Source organism: Amblyraja radiata, chromosome 1, assembly GCF_010909765.2.
Source record: "Amblyraja radiata isolate CabotCenter1 chromosome 1, sAmbRad1.1.pri, whole genome shotgun sequence".
NCBI lineage: Eukaryota > Metazoa > Chordata > Chondrichthyes > Rajiformes > Rajidae > Amblyraja > Amblyraja radiata.
In genome coordinates, this window is record NC_045956.1 from 182,057,717 (window position 1) to 182,070,628 (window position 12,912).

General features: G+C 50.0%; 1 protein-coding gene across 1 annotated transcript in view; it reads right to left on the reverse strand.

The window, feature by feature from the left end:
• The window catches only part of exoc6b (exocyst complex component 6B), a 495,523-nt gene that overhangs the window by 96,499 nt on the left and 386,112 nt on the right, over positions 1 to 12,912 (reverse strand). The gene's annotated exons all lie outside the window — the stretch shown is intronic.

The window sequence follows — 12,912 nt, forward strand, 5'->3', positions numbered from 1 at the left end:
GATGTGGGATGAAGCATCCAGAGAACCTGCCTCCACTGCCCTCTGAGGCAGAGAATTCCACAGAGTCACCACTCTCTGTGAGAAAAAGTGTTTCCTCGTCTCCGTTCTAAATGGCTTTAAGGAGTAAACTGTGGCCCCTGGTTCTGGACTCCCCCAACATCGGGAACATGTTTCCTGCCTCTAGTGTGTCCAAGCCCTTAACAATCTTATATGTTTCAATAAGATCACCTCTCATCCTTCTAAACTCCAGAGTGTACAAGCCCAGCCACTCCATTCTCTCAGCATATGACAGTCCCGCCATCCCGGGAATTAACCTTGTAAACCTACGCTGCACTCCCTCAATAGCAAGAATGTCCTTCCTCAAATTAGGGGACCAGAACTGTACACAATAGGGCGTGGAGGGCGTGGAGGACCACTGCGAGGGGGGGAGGGGAACAAAGCGGAGGGGGTGAGCTGGCGTGCTTTGTAACTTTGTCAGCACTGTAGGTGCCTGTTATTTCTATACATTGTGTAGGCAAGCAAAGAATCTCACTGTGCCTTGCCGCACGTGACAATACAGCGAGGGAAGTCGCACATGAATCGTCCCACCACAGCCAGCGAGCAGTGCTGTATTTCTATCTTTCTGTGGACAAGCTAGATGCAGGAAAAATGTTCCCAATGTTGGGCGAGTCCAGAACCAGGGGCCACAGTCTTAGAATAAAGGGGAGGTCATTTAAGACTGAGGTGAGGAAAAAACGTTTTCACCCAGAGAGTTGTGAATTTGTGGAATTCCCTGCCACAGAGGGCAGTGGAGGCCAAGTGACTGGATGGATTTAAGAGAGAGTTAGATAGAGCTCTAGGGGCTAGTGGAGTCAAGGGATACGGGGAGAAGGCAGGCACGGGTTATCGATTGGGGATGATCAGCCATGATCACAATGAATGGCGGTGCTGGCTCGAAGGGCCGAATGGTCTCCTCCTGCACCTATTTTCTATGTTTCTAACTACCATCTACCTTATTGGTGACCCTCGGACTATCCTTGATCGGACTTTGTTGGCTTTACCTTGAACTAAACGTTATTCCCTTATCATGTATCTGTACACTGTGGACGGAACGATTGTAATCATGTATTGCCTTTCCACTGACTGGATAGCACGCAACACAAGCTTTTCACAGTACCTCGGTACACGTGACAATAAACTACGCTGAACTGAACTAAAGAAAGACACAAAATGCTGGAGTAACTCAGCGGGAGAGGCAGCATCAAATTTTGTTTGAACCTCAATGAGGTTCAAATGACAACAAACAAATTGTATCATTGTATTGTATTGTATCATCTCTGGAGAGAAGGAATGGGTGACGTTTCGAGTCGGAACCCTTTTTCAGACCTGAACTGAACTGATAAAATGTTCATAAATTCACAGGAGTGGAACTGCACCATTCGGCCCATCGAGTCTACTCTGCCATTCAATCCTGGGTGATCTATCGTTCCCTCTCAACCCCATTCTCCTGCCTTCTCCCCATAACCCCTGGCACCTGTACTGGTCAATAATCTATCAATGTGTTTAAGAAGGAACTGCAGATGCTAGAAAATCGAAGGTAGACAAAAAAGCTGGAGAAACTCAGCGGGTGCAGCAGCATCTATGGAGCGAAGGAAATAGGCAACGTTTCGGGCCGAATGTAGTCTGAAGAAGGGTTTCGGCCTGAAACGTCGCCTATTTCCTTCGCTCCATAGATGCTGCTGCACCCGCTGAGTTTCTCCAGCACTTTTGTGTACCTTCAATAATCTATCAATCTCCGCCTTAAAAATTTCTGATGACTTGGCCTCCACAGTGGCAATGAATTCCAAAGATTCACCACCCTCTGACTAAAGACATTTTCCCTCATCTTCCTCTCTGAAGGAACATCCTTTAATTCTGAGGCTGTGCCCTCTAGTCCTAGACTCTCCCAGTGAATGAATGAACGAATGAATGAATGAATGAATGAACGAATGAATGAATGAATGAATGAATGAATGAATGAATGAATGAATGAATGAATGAATGAATGGACTCTCCCACTGGTGGAAACATCCTCTCCACATCCACTGTTGTATCCTTCTTTCTGGGGTAGGGGGAGTTGGGGGGGGGGGGGGGGGGGGGAGGGGCAACACGCCCAGGAGATGGAAGCGTGTGCTCGACAGGACACTGGGAGTGACGGAAAGCTCCCACGCCGTCGGCGCTGAGGGAACGGAAGCGGCCGGGACTGGGAGCGACGGGGGATCGTGTCACTGGGGAACGCCAGGCGCCAGCGGCCGGAGGCCTCGCTGCCAGCCGATGCCTCTTTCAATCGGCCCGCCCCGACTTTGCGGAAGGAGAATCCATTCAGGGTTTAGCGGCTAAAGGCCCTTCAGCTACTTAGCTCGCTGCGGCTTAGAAGGGAAAGGGACAAATCTCTTTAAACAAAACTAATAGGGTCAGCACTCGCAGCACTTTCAAAACAGAATCGCATGCAAAGAAAACAAGTGTTGTAACAACCCCAAGAATTTCGTTTGAGTCTCACTGGGGCTCAAATGACAAATAAATTTGTATTGTATTGTATCCTAAAGCATGATTGACATAATGTTGGAAGATCAGAGTTCCCTGGCAACCGCTAACAGCCGAGTCGGCAGCAGTTTCTTCAACTGCTTATGGGGCACATAATGCCCAGTGGAAATCTCTCAGCGCACCACAAACACCGCCAGAATGTGCTCTGCCTCTCCCCGCCCGATATCGCAACTGCAAAACCTTTACAAGTGGGACAGGCCCTTAAAGCTTTTCACTATACCTCGGCACATGTGACAATAATCTAAAACTGAACTTAAAACTGAACTGAAGTCTTTGTGCTGCTGCAAGTAAGAATTTCATCGTTCCATTGTCGGTACATTTGACGATGAAACGCTCTTGACCGCGACTCTTACTCGCAAAAGGGTGGCATCCGAAGATGCCTAAAGGGCCTGTTCCCGCTTGCTGATTTTTTCGGCGACTGCCAGCATCAGGTCACTGACGTATCGGGTTACCGGAAAAGTCTTGGCGTGACGACGACGTATCGGCGCGCGGCGTCTCCCCGAGTGTCGCAACATTTTTTTTTGCCGCCGCTGGATTTTGAAATGTTCAAAATCTTTCGGCGACCCTGATACGCCAGTCAATGACGCCGGCAGTCGCCGAAAAACATCGCCCAGTGGGACAGGCCCTTTGCGCATCTAAGAGTAAGAGTCGTAGTCAAGAGCGTTTCATCGTCAAATGTACTGACAATGGAACGATGAAATTCTTACTGCAGCAGCACAAAGAGTTCAGTTCCGTTTTAAGTTCAGTTTTAGATCATTGTCACATGTGCCGAGGTACAGTGAAAAGCTTTAAGGGCCTGTCACACTTGGGCGTCATTTGCCTGTCATTTACGTGACATCCTATAAATTGGTTGGCGTGTCGTGTCCTGTCGCGCGCATGGCGCGTGGTGTGGCGTGGTGGCGTATGCCGTGACAGGATTTTGGAATGCTCAAATGCTGACGTACTGACGGTGTACGTGTAGCGCCTGGTGACGCATGGTTACGCACGAACATTGCCTATGCTCATTTATTATGCGTCACCGTGCGTCACCGTCCGTAACCATGCCGTACGCCGTCGGCGCGCCATTTGAACGCCATTTGAGCGCCGCACCACGTGACCACCCGGGTATAAAACGCACGTAGTTTTGAAACATTTTCACTGGGAAAACCCTTGCCATGGAGATCGGACTAAGTACGAATGACATCACAAATGGCTCCCAAAAGGAGCAGGGCGCTCATGAGCACTTGGTGCGCGACTGTCGTACTGCTAGACGATTTTCACGTGACTGTCACTACCAGCCTGTCGAGTAAATGACGCACAAGTGGGACAGACCCTTTAGTTGCGAGCTAACCAGTCACCAGAAAGAAGGGGGTTCAGACTGAAGAAGGGTCTCGACGCGAAACGTCACCCATTCCTTCTCTCCAGAGATGCTGCCCATCCCGCTGAGTTACTCCAGTATTTTATGTCTATCTTCAGCAGAAAGACAATACAGGATCACTATCGAGCCATTTACAATGTATAGATGCATGATAGGAGAACAACCTTTAGTGCAAGGTAAAGCCAACAAAGTCCAGTCAAGGATAGTCCGAGGGACATCAAAGGCCTATAAGCACCGAAGATATACACAAAATGCTGGAGTAACACAGCGGGTCAGGCAGCATCTCTGGAGAGAAGGAATAGGTGACGTTTCGGGTCGAGACCATTCTTGTGAAGAAGGGTATCGACCCGAAACTTCACCTATTTCCTTCGCTCCACAGATGCTGCCTCACCCGCTGAGTTTCTCCAGCAAATGACGGCTCGATTGTAATCAGGTACTGTCTTTCCGCTGACTGGATAGCACGCAACAAAACCTTTTCACTGAACCTCGGTACACGTGACAATAAACTAAACTGAAACTGAACTAAACCAAACTGATCAAATGCACCAAAGAAAGAAATAATCAAGTCAAGTCAAATAATCAGGTCAAAGTGTTGGCTCGAAGGGCCGATTGGCCTACTCCTGCACCTATTTAAGTCACTTAAAGTCACTTTATGCCAATAACGTCCTATCAAAGATAGCCACGGGATAGTCCCAGCCTGTCCCAACCTCTCCCTGCAGCTCAGGTCCTCGAGTCCTGGCAACATCATCGTAAATCTTCTCTGCACTCTTTCCAGCTTAACAACATAGTTGAAAACATCCATTCTGGAGCATTGCCATAATCACCTTCCGATTAAACCGCTCTCGCATTAACGGAGTGCGGAGACTGGAAGGAAACGTTGGGAGGCAAAGCTGATGGATATTTTTGTTCGCACGGGACTCCTTTAACCCCAGGATAGGATCGAGCGTGTAAAAGACTGAACAATCCTGTAATTAGAAGGGTTAGAGAGACAAGGAACAAGAGGCTGAGAGGCGGGAGAGAGAGGGAACAACAGACAGTAGACAATAGGTGCAGGAGGAGGCCATTCGGCCCTGCGAGCCAGCACCGCCATTCAATGATCATCCCCAATCAGTACCCCGTTCCTGTCTTCTCCCCATATCCCCTGACTCCGCTATCTTTAAGAGCCCTATCTAGCTCTCTCTTGAAAGCATCCAGAGAACTGGCCTCCACCGCCCTCTGAGGCAGAGAATCCCACTGACAAGAGAGAGAGAGAGAGAGAAACGGAGGTGAGAGATTGAGAGAGAGAGAGAGAGAGAGAGCAAGAGCAGGAGAAGGAAGGGCAGAGAGAGAGAGACAGGTGAGATAGAGAGACAGAGAAACAGAGAGAGCAAGAGAGACAAGAGCGAGAGAGACAGGGAGAGAGAGAAAGAGACAGAGGGAGAGAGACAGAGAGGGAGAGTGTCTGAGGGAGAGAAAGAGAGAGAGAGAGAGAGAGACAGAGGCGAGAGATCGAGAGACACAGTGAGAGAAACAGAGAGAGAGAGAGACAGTGAGAGCAAGAATGAGAGAGGGAGAGCGAGTCTGGGGGAGAGAAAGCGAGAGAGAGAGACAGACGAGAGATCGGGAGACACATGAGAGAAACAGAGAGAGAGAGAGAGAGAGAGAGCAGAGAGAGAAAGAGAGAAAGAGAGAGAGAGACACACAGAGCGAGAGGGAGAGAAGAGAGTGACAGTGAGAGAGAGAGAGAGAGAGGGAGAGAAAGGAAGAGGGAGAGGGAGAGAGAGAGGGAGAGAGTCACAAAGCGAGAGTCTGAGGCAGAGAGAGAGTGACAGTCAGAGAGAGAGAAGGAGGGAAATGGAGAGGGAGACGGAGACAGAGAGAGAGGGAGGGAAAGAGAGAGGGAGAGAAAGGGAGAGGGAGAGAGAGAGAGAGAGAGCAAGAGAAAGGAAGAGTGACAGAGAGAGAGAGAGAGAGAGAGAGCAAGAGATAGGGAGAGGGAGAGTGACAGAGTGACAGAGAGAGAGAGAGAGAGAGCGGGTGAAAAATCAGGAGCTTTTAAAGGAACACTCAAAAAGGACTTTGTACTAAATTGTGCGCTGCTGGAGTTTCCTGAGGAGCTGGTGGCACAAAGGGAGAGGATAGACTTACGCCCGGTCCTTCAGACAGGACAATAGGGTGATGCAGGCTTCTCCACAGCCCACCAGCTGAAGGTACAATGAGGCTGTAACTGAGATCACAATCAGACACTTCACTGGCACTCTATCATGGTCTCACCACCAATGTAAAAGGGTAAGAAGGTTGAGCAGTCACAATGGGGGAGCTGAGCTGAGCTGGAAAACGTTGCAATGAGACTTTCACAAATGATTAGGTCCCACACAGCAAAACTGATAAGCCCCCCCCCCCCCACTCCCCCCCGACCTACAACCAAACTATTTCCTCCACATAAAAGGCAGGCGAATAAAGAAAAAGGGAAAGCACGAGAAAACGATTTGAATTCTTTCAACAAAAGACATTCTTGAGACTTGAAGTAATGGTGTTTTGGGGCAACGCTTGTCCCACCCCGGTCATTCCTTCTCCCCCCCCCCCTCTCCCGTCCGGCAGAAGGGACAGAAGCTTGAAAGCGCGCAACACCAGACTCAGGAACAGCTTCTTCCCCTCTGTTATCAGGCTTCTGAACGGGCCTTCCATAAGCTAGGGTACTGTCCAATTCACCTCTACCCCAATGCGGACATTGGACTTTGTCTGTGGAACTGATGCGCTACAATGCTGAGAACTATATTCTGCACTCTGTATCTTCCCCTTTGCTCTACCTGTTGTACTTGCTGGATGAATTTGACAATGGACAATAGGTGCAGGAGTAGGCCATTTGGCCCTTCGAGCCAGCACCGCCATTCAATGTGATCATGGCTGGTCATCCCCAATCAGTACCCCGTTCCTGCCTTCTCCCCACATCCCCTGACTCCGCTATTTTGAAGAGCCCTATCTAGCTCTCTTTTGAAAGCATCCAGAGAACCGGCCTCCACCGCCCTCTGAGGCAGAGAATTCCACAGACTCACCACTCTCTGTGAGAAAAAGTGTTTCCTCGTCTCCGTTCTAAATGGCTTACCCCTTATTCTTAAACTGTGGCCCCTGGTTCTGGACTCCCCCAACATCGGGAACATGTTTCCTGCCTCTAGCGTGTCCAAGCCCTTAACAATCTTATATGTTTCAATGAAATTCCCTCTCATCCTTCTAAACTCCAGAGTGTACAAGCCCAGCTGCTCCATTCTCTCAACATATGACAGTCCCACCATCCCGGGAATTAACCTTGTAAACCTACGCTGCACTCCCTCAATAGCAAGAATGCACTTCCTCAAATTAGTGCATAGTCTTTCCGCTCATAGACACAAAATGCTGGAGTAACTCAGCGGGACAGGCAGCATCTCTGGAGAGAAGGAACGGGTGACGTTTCGGGTCGAGACATTAGAACGCAACGAAGGCTTTTCACTGTTCCTCGGTACTCGAGATAACAAACCAAACTGAGATTGGAGCGCGAGAGGATGAGGTCAAATGTAGTCAAACAGCACGGAAAGAGGCCATTCGGCCCAACTTGCTCGTGTCCTACATTCCCGCATTTGGGCAACTAGCCAGTGGTCCAGAGGCAACATCTACCTCATTGGGGACCATCAGACTATCTTTAATAGGACTTTACTGGACTGTATCTTGTACTGAACGTTATTCCCTTTATCAAGATTGTTAAGGGCTTGGACACGCTAGAGGCAGGAAACATGTTCCCAATGTTGGGGGAGTCCAGAACCTGGGGCCACAGTTTAAGAATAAGGAGTAAGACATTTAGAACGGAGACGAGGAAACACCTTTTCTTACAGAGAGTGGTGAGTCTGTGGAATTCTCTGCCTCAGAGGGCGGTGGAGGCAGGTTCTCTGGATGCTTTCAAGAGAGAGCTAGATAGGGCTCTTAAAAATAGCGGAGTCAGGGGATATGGGGAGAAGGCAGGAACGGGGTACTGATTGGGGATGATCAGCCATGATCACATTGAATGGCGGTGCTGGCTCGAAGGGCCGAATGGCCTACTCCTGCACCTATTGTCTATTGTCTATTGTCTATCTGTACAGAGTGGACGGCTCGATTGTAATCATATATTGTTCTTTCCGCTGGTACACAAAATTGCTGGGGAAACTCAGCGGGTGCAGCAGCATCTATGGAGCGAAGGAAATAGGCGACGTTTCGGGCCGAAACCCTTCTTCAGACTCTCTCTCCCTGTCTCTCTCGCTCTTGTCTCTCTTGCTCTCTATGTTTCTCTCTCTCTATCTCACCTGTCTCTCTCTCTGCCCTTCCTTCTCCTGCTCTTGCTCTCTCTCTCTCTGTCTCTCTCAATCTCTCACCTCCGTTCTTTCCGCTGACTGGTTAGCACGCAACAAAAGCAACTCATTGGAAAAGTTCCTCAGGGAGGCACGGTGGCGCAGGGTTAGAGTTGCTGCCTCACAGCGCCAGAGACCCAGGTTTGGCCCTGACCACGGGTGCTGTCTGTACGGAGTTTGAGCGTTCCCCCCGTGACCTGCGTGGGTGGCTTTCCTCCCGGAGTTTCGCTGTCTTCCCTCATCCCAAAGGCATGCAGGTTTGTAGGTTAATTGGTTTAGTTGACTTTAGAGATGGTGGGGGTCAAGGGAAGAGCGTTCACGTCGCGGCCCTGTTTCCACCAATATTTCCACCGCCACGCACAACAAGCGACAGGACAGACACCATTGTATGCAGACGCCGAGAAGTGTGTTCAGCTCTGGCTGAACAGCTTCTAATCTTGTGTGTGGACTCGAGAAGAGGTTTAGGGATACAGCGCGGAAACAGGCCCTTCGTCCCAACCGAGTCTGCGCCGACCAGCGATCCCCGCACACTAACGCCACCCTACACTTTACACTTATACCAAGCCAATTAACCTACAAACCTGCACGTCTTTAGAGTGTGGGAGGAAACCGAAGGACCTGGGGAAAACCAACCCGGGTCACGGAGAGAACGTGCAAACTCCGTACAGACAGCGCCTGTAGTCAGGATCGAACCCGGGTCTCTGGAGCTGTTGCTGCTGCGTCTCTGAGCTGCCCTGTAAGATTGTAAATTGTGTGTAGGACAGAGCTAGTGTACGGGGTGATCGCTGGTCGGCGCGGACCCGGTGGGCCGAAGGGACTGTTTCCGCGCTGAACTTTCAGGCTAACACCTCATCTCATCACAATGGCAATGAAAAGCAACGCCTCCTTGATCATTGACGTTATGCACACCTAGTGAAAGATGCAGAATCCACAAGCTTCTGACCCAAGAAGCACATATTGTTCCAACTCACTGCACTAACAATCTAGAGCCACAGAGTGATACAGTGTGGAAACCAGGCCCTTCGGCCCAACTTGCCCACACCGCCCAACAATGTCCCAGCTACACTAGTCCCACCTGCCTGCGTTTGGTCCAGTCTTGCCATTGAGGGAGTGCGGCGTAGGTTCACAAGGTTAATTCCCGGGATGGCGGGACTGTCATATGTTGACAGAATGGAGCACAAAGTGTGCGTGGGTGTGTGTGGAACGAGCTGCAGGAGGAGGCAGTTGAGGCAGGGACTATCGCAACGTTTAAGAAGCAATTAAGACAGGTACATGGATAGGACAGGTTTGGAGGGATATCGGCCGAATGAAGGCAGATGGGACCAGTGTCGATGGGACATGTCGGCCAGTGGGGGCAAGTCGGGCCGAAGGGCCTGTTTCCGCACTGTATCACTCTATGTTGCAGGAAGGGACAGCAGACGCTGGTTTAAACCGGAGATCAGCCGTAGTCTGAAGAAGGGTCTCGACCCGGAATGTCACCCATTCCGTCTCTCCAGAGACGCTGCCGCCTGTCCCAGCTGAGTTACGCCGGCCTTCTGCGTCAGTTACTCCATGCTGCTGCCCTATTGCCCCTGTCCCACTTAGGAAACCTGAACGCAAACCTCTGGAGACTTTGCGCCCCACCCAAGGTTTCCGTGCGGTTCCCGGAGGCTGCAGGTGGTTGCCGGAGGTTGCAGGTAGTGGAAGCAGGTGGGGAGACTGACAAAAACCTCCGGGAACCGCACGGAAGCTTAGGGTGGGGCGCAAAGTCTCCAGAGGTTTCCGTTCAGGTTTCCTAAGTGGGACAGGGGCATTACTCTACGAGAGGTCCCAGAATGTGCCATTGTTCCCTGTGTGCGTGGAGGGCCCCTAAATGACAATAGACAATAGACAATAGACAATAGGTGCAGGAGTAGGCCATTCGGCCATTCGAGCCAGCACTGCCATTCAATGTGATCATGGCTGATCATCCCCAATCAGTACCCCGTTCCTGCCTTCTCCCCACATCCCCTGACTCCGCTATTTTGAAGAGCCCTATCTAGCTCTCTCTTGAAAGCATCCAGAGAACCGGCCTCCACCGCCCTCTGAGGCAGAGAATTCCACAGACTCACAACTCTCTGTGAGAAAAAGTGTTTCCTCGTCCGTTCTAAATGGCTTACACCTTATTCTTAAACTGTGGCCCCTGGTCAATGTCAATGCCTACTATGTTCTGTTGTGCTGAAGCAAAGGAAGAATTTCATTGTTCTATCAGGGACACATGACAATAAACTCTCTTGAACTTGAAGGTACACAAAAATGCTGGAGAAACTCAGCGGGTGCAGCAGCATCTATGGAGCGAAGGAAATAGGCAACGTTTCGGGCTGTGGCTCTTCTTCAGGGTTTCGGCCCGAAACGTTGCCTATTTCCTTCGCTCCATCAATGCTGCTGCACCCGCTGAGTTTCTCCAGCATTTTTGTGTACCTTAGATTTTCCAGCATCTGCAGTTCCTTCTTAAACATCTCTTGAACTTAGAAACATAGAAAATAGGTGCAGGAGTAGGCCATTAGGCCCCCAATATGATCATGGCTGATCATCCAACTCAGCATCCTGTACCTTCTCTCCATACCCCCTGATCCCTTTAGCCACAAGGGCCACATCTAACTCCCTCTTAAATATAGCCAATGAACTGGCCTCAACTACCTTCTGTGGCAGGGAATTCCACAGATTCACCACTCTCTGTGTGAAAAATGTTTTTCTCATCTCGGTCCTAAAGGATTTCCCCTTTATCCTTTAACTGTGACCCCTTGTCCTGGACTTCCCCAACATCGGGAACAATCTTCCTGCATCTAGCCTGTCCAACCTCTTAAGAATTTTGTAAGTTTCTATAAGATCCCCCGTCAATCTTCTAAATTCTAGCGAGTACAAGCCGATCTAGCGAGAACTTGAACCTGGTTCTGGACTCCCCCAACACCGGGAACATGTTTCCTGCCTCTAACGTGTCCAAACCCTTAACAATCTTATATGTTTCAATGGCGGCAGGTAACCAGACGAGCAGCGTGGGTGCTTGCGTGGGTTTCTTGCAGGGGCTGTGAGCGGAGCAGTCCGTGAGTATCAATGTCCTGCATTGTATCGCACGCATAAACAGTGGATACGGGACAATTACACAGCGATTACACAACACAATGGCCAAGACTGAGGAGAAAAATAAGGGAATTGAGTTCTTTAAAACAGAATGTAACTCAATCAGCGTGCAACAGGTCAGAGTGGGGCCGGCCACAAAAGTGACAGAAGCTGTCTCCCTCCTGTCCAACATCCTGAGATAGTTCTAGGAATATTTTTTTTGCGGACGGCTCGGTTTTGAATGTGCTCAAAAGTTCAACGCTGCTTCAACGAGGCGAGTCCCTTGCGACACCGAGGCAGAACGGCCCCAGCCTCTCTCCAGCCAGTGAAGATAGTTCAGTTCAGTTTAGTGCGGAGATACACTGCGCCGACCAGCGACCCCCGCACGCACTGACGCTACCCGGCACACATAGAAACATGGCAAGATGGAAAATAAGTGCAGGACGAGGCCATCCGGCCCTTCGAGCCAGCACCGCCATTCATAGAAACATAGCAACATAGACAATAGGTTGAGGAGGAGGCCATTCGGCCCATCGAGCCAGCACCGCCATTCATAGAAACATAGACAATAGGTAGAGGAGGAGGCCATTCGGCCCATCGAGCCAGCACCGCCATTCATAGAAACATAGAAAATAGCTGCAGGAGGAGGCCATTCAGCCCTTCAAGCCAGCACCGCCATTCATAGAAACGACAATAGGTGCAGGAGGAGGCCATTCAGCCCTTCAAGCCAGCACCGCCATTCATAGAAACATAGAAACATAGACAATAGGTGCAGGAGGAGGCCATTCTATGCTTCGAGCCAGCACCGCCATTCATTGTGATCATGGTGATCATCCCCTATCAATAACCCGTGCCTGCCTTCTCCCCATATCCCTTGACTCCACTAGCCACTAGAGCTCTATCTAACTCTCTCTTAAATCCATCCAGTGACTTGGCCTCCACTGCCCTCTGTGGCAGGGAATTCCACAAATTCACAACTCTCTGGGTGAAAACGTTTTTCCTCACCTCAGTCTTAAATATGATCATGGCTGATTATCGAAAATCAGTACCCCCGTTCCTGCCTTTTTTCCCCCATATCCCTCGATTCCGTTAGCCCCAAGAGCTATCTATCTCACATGATACAAGTGTACGGGTGTCAGGGGTTATGGGGAGAAGGCATGAGAAAGGCAGGAGAATGGGAGGGAGAGATAGATCAGGCATGATTGAATGGCGAATGAAGTAGGCTTGATGGGCCGAATGGTCTAATTCTACTCCTTTCACTCACTTCATGAACCTTAATACCTTATGATACGATGCGACAGACCTTTATTTGCCCCAGGAGGGTAATTGGTCTGCCAACAGGCATAAAAATACAAGGTACGTGAAACATGAAATTAAAATGATGAGTGGGAAGTCCAAGGTTGGGGATGTGCAAAGATTGGGGAGGGGCGGGGGGAGGGGAGTCAGTCTACCCCACGACAGAAGGGGGAGGAGTTGTACAGTTTGATACACAATACAATACCGTTTATTGTCTTTTGAACCTCAAATGAAGTTCAAACGAAATTTGGTTTCTGCAGTCATACACCAAGACACACAATT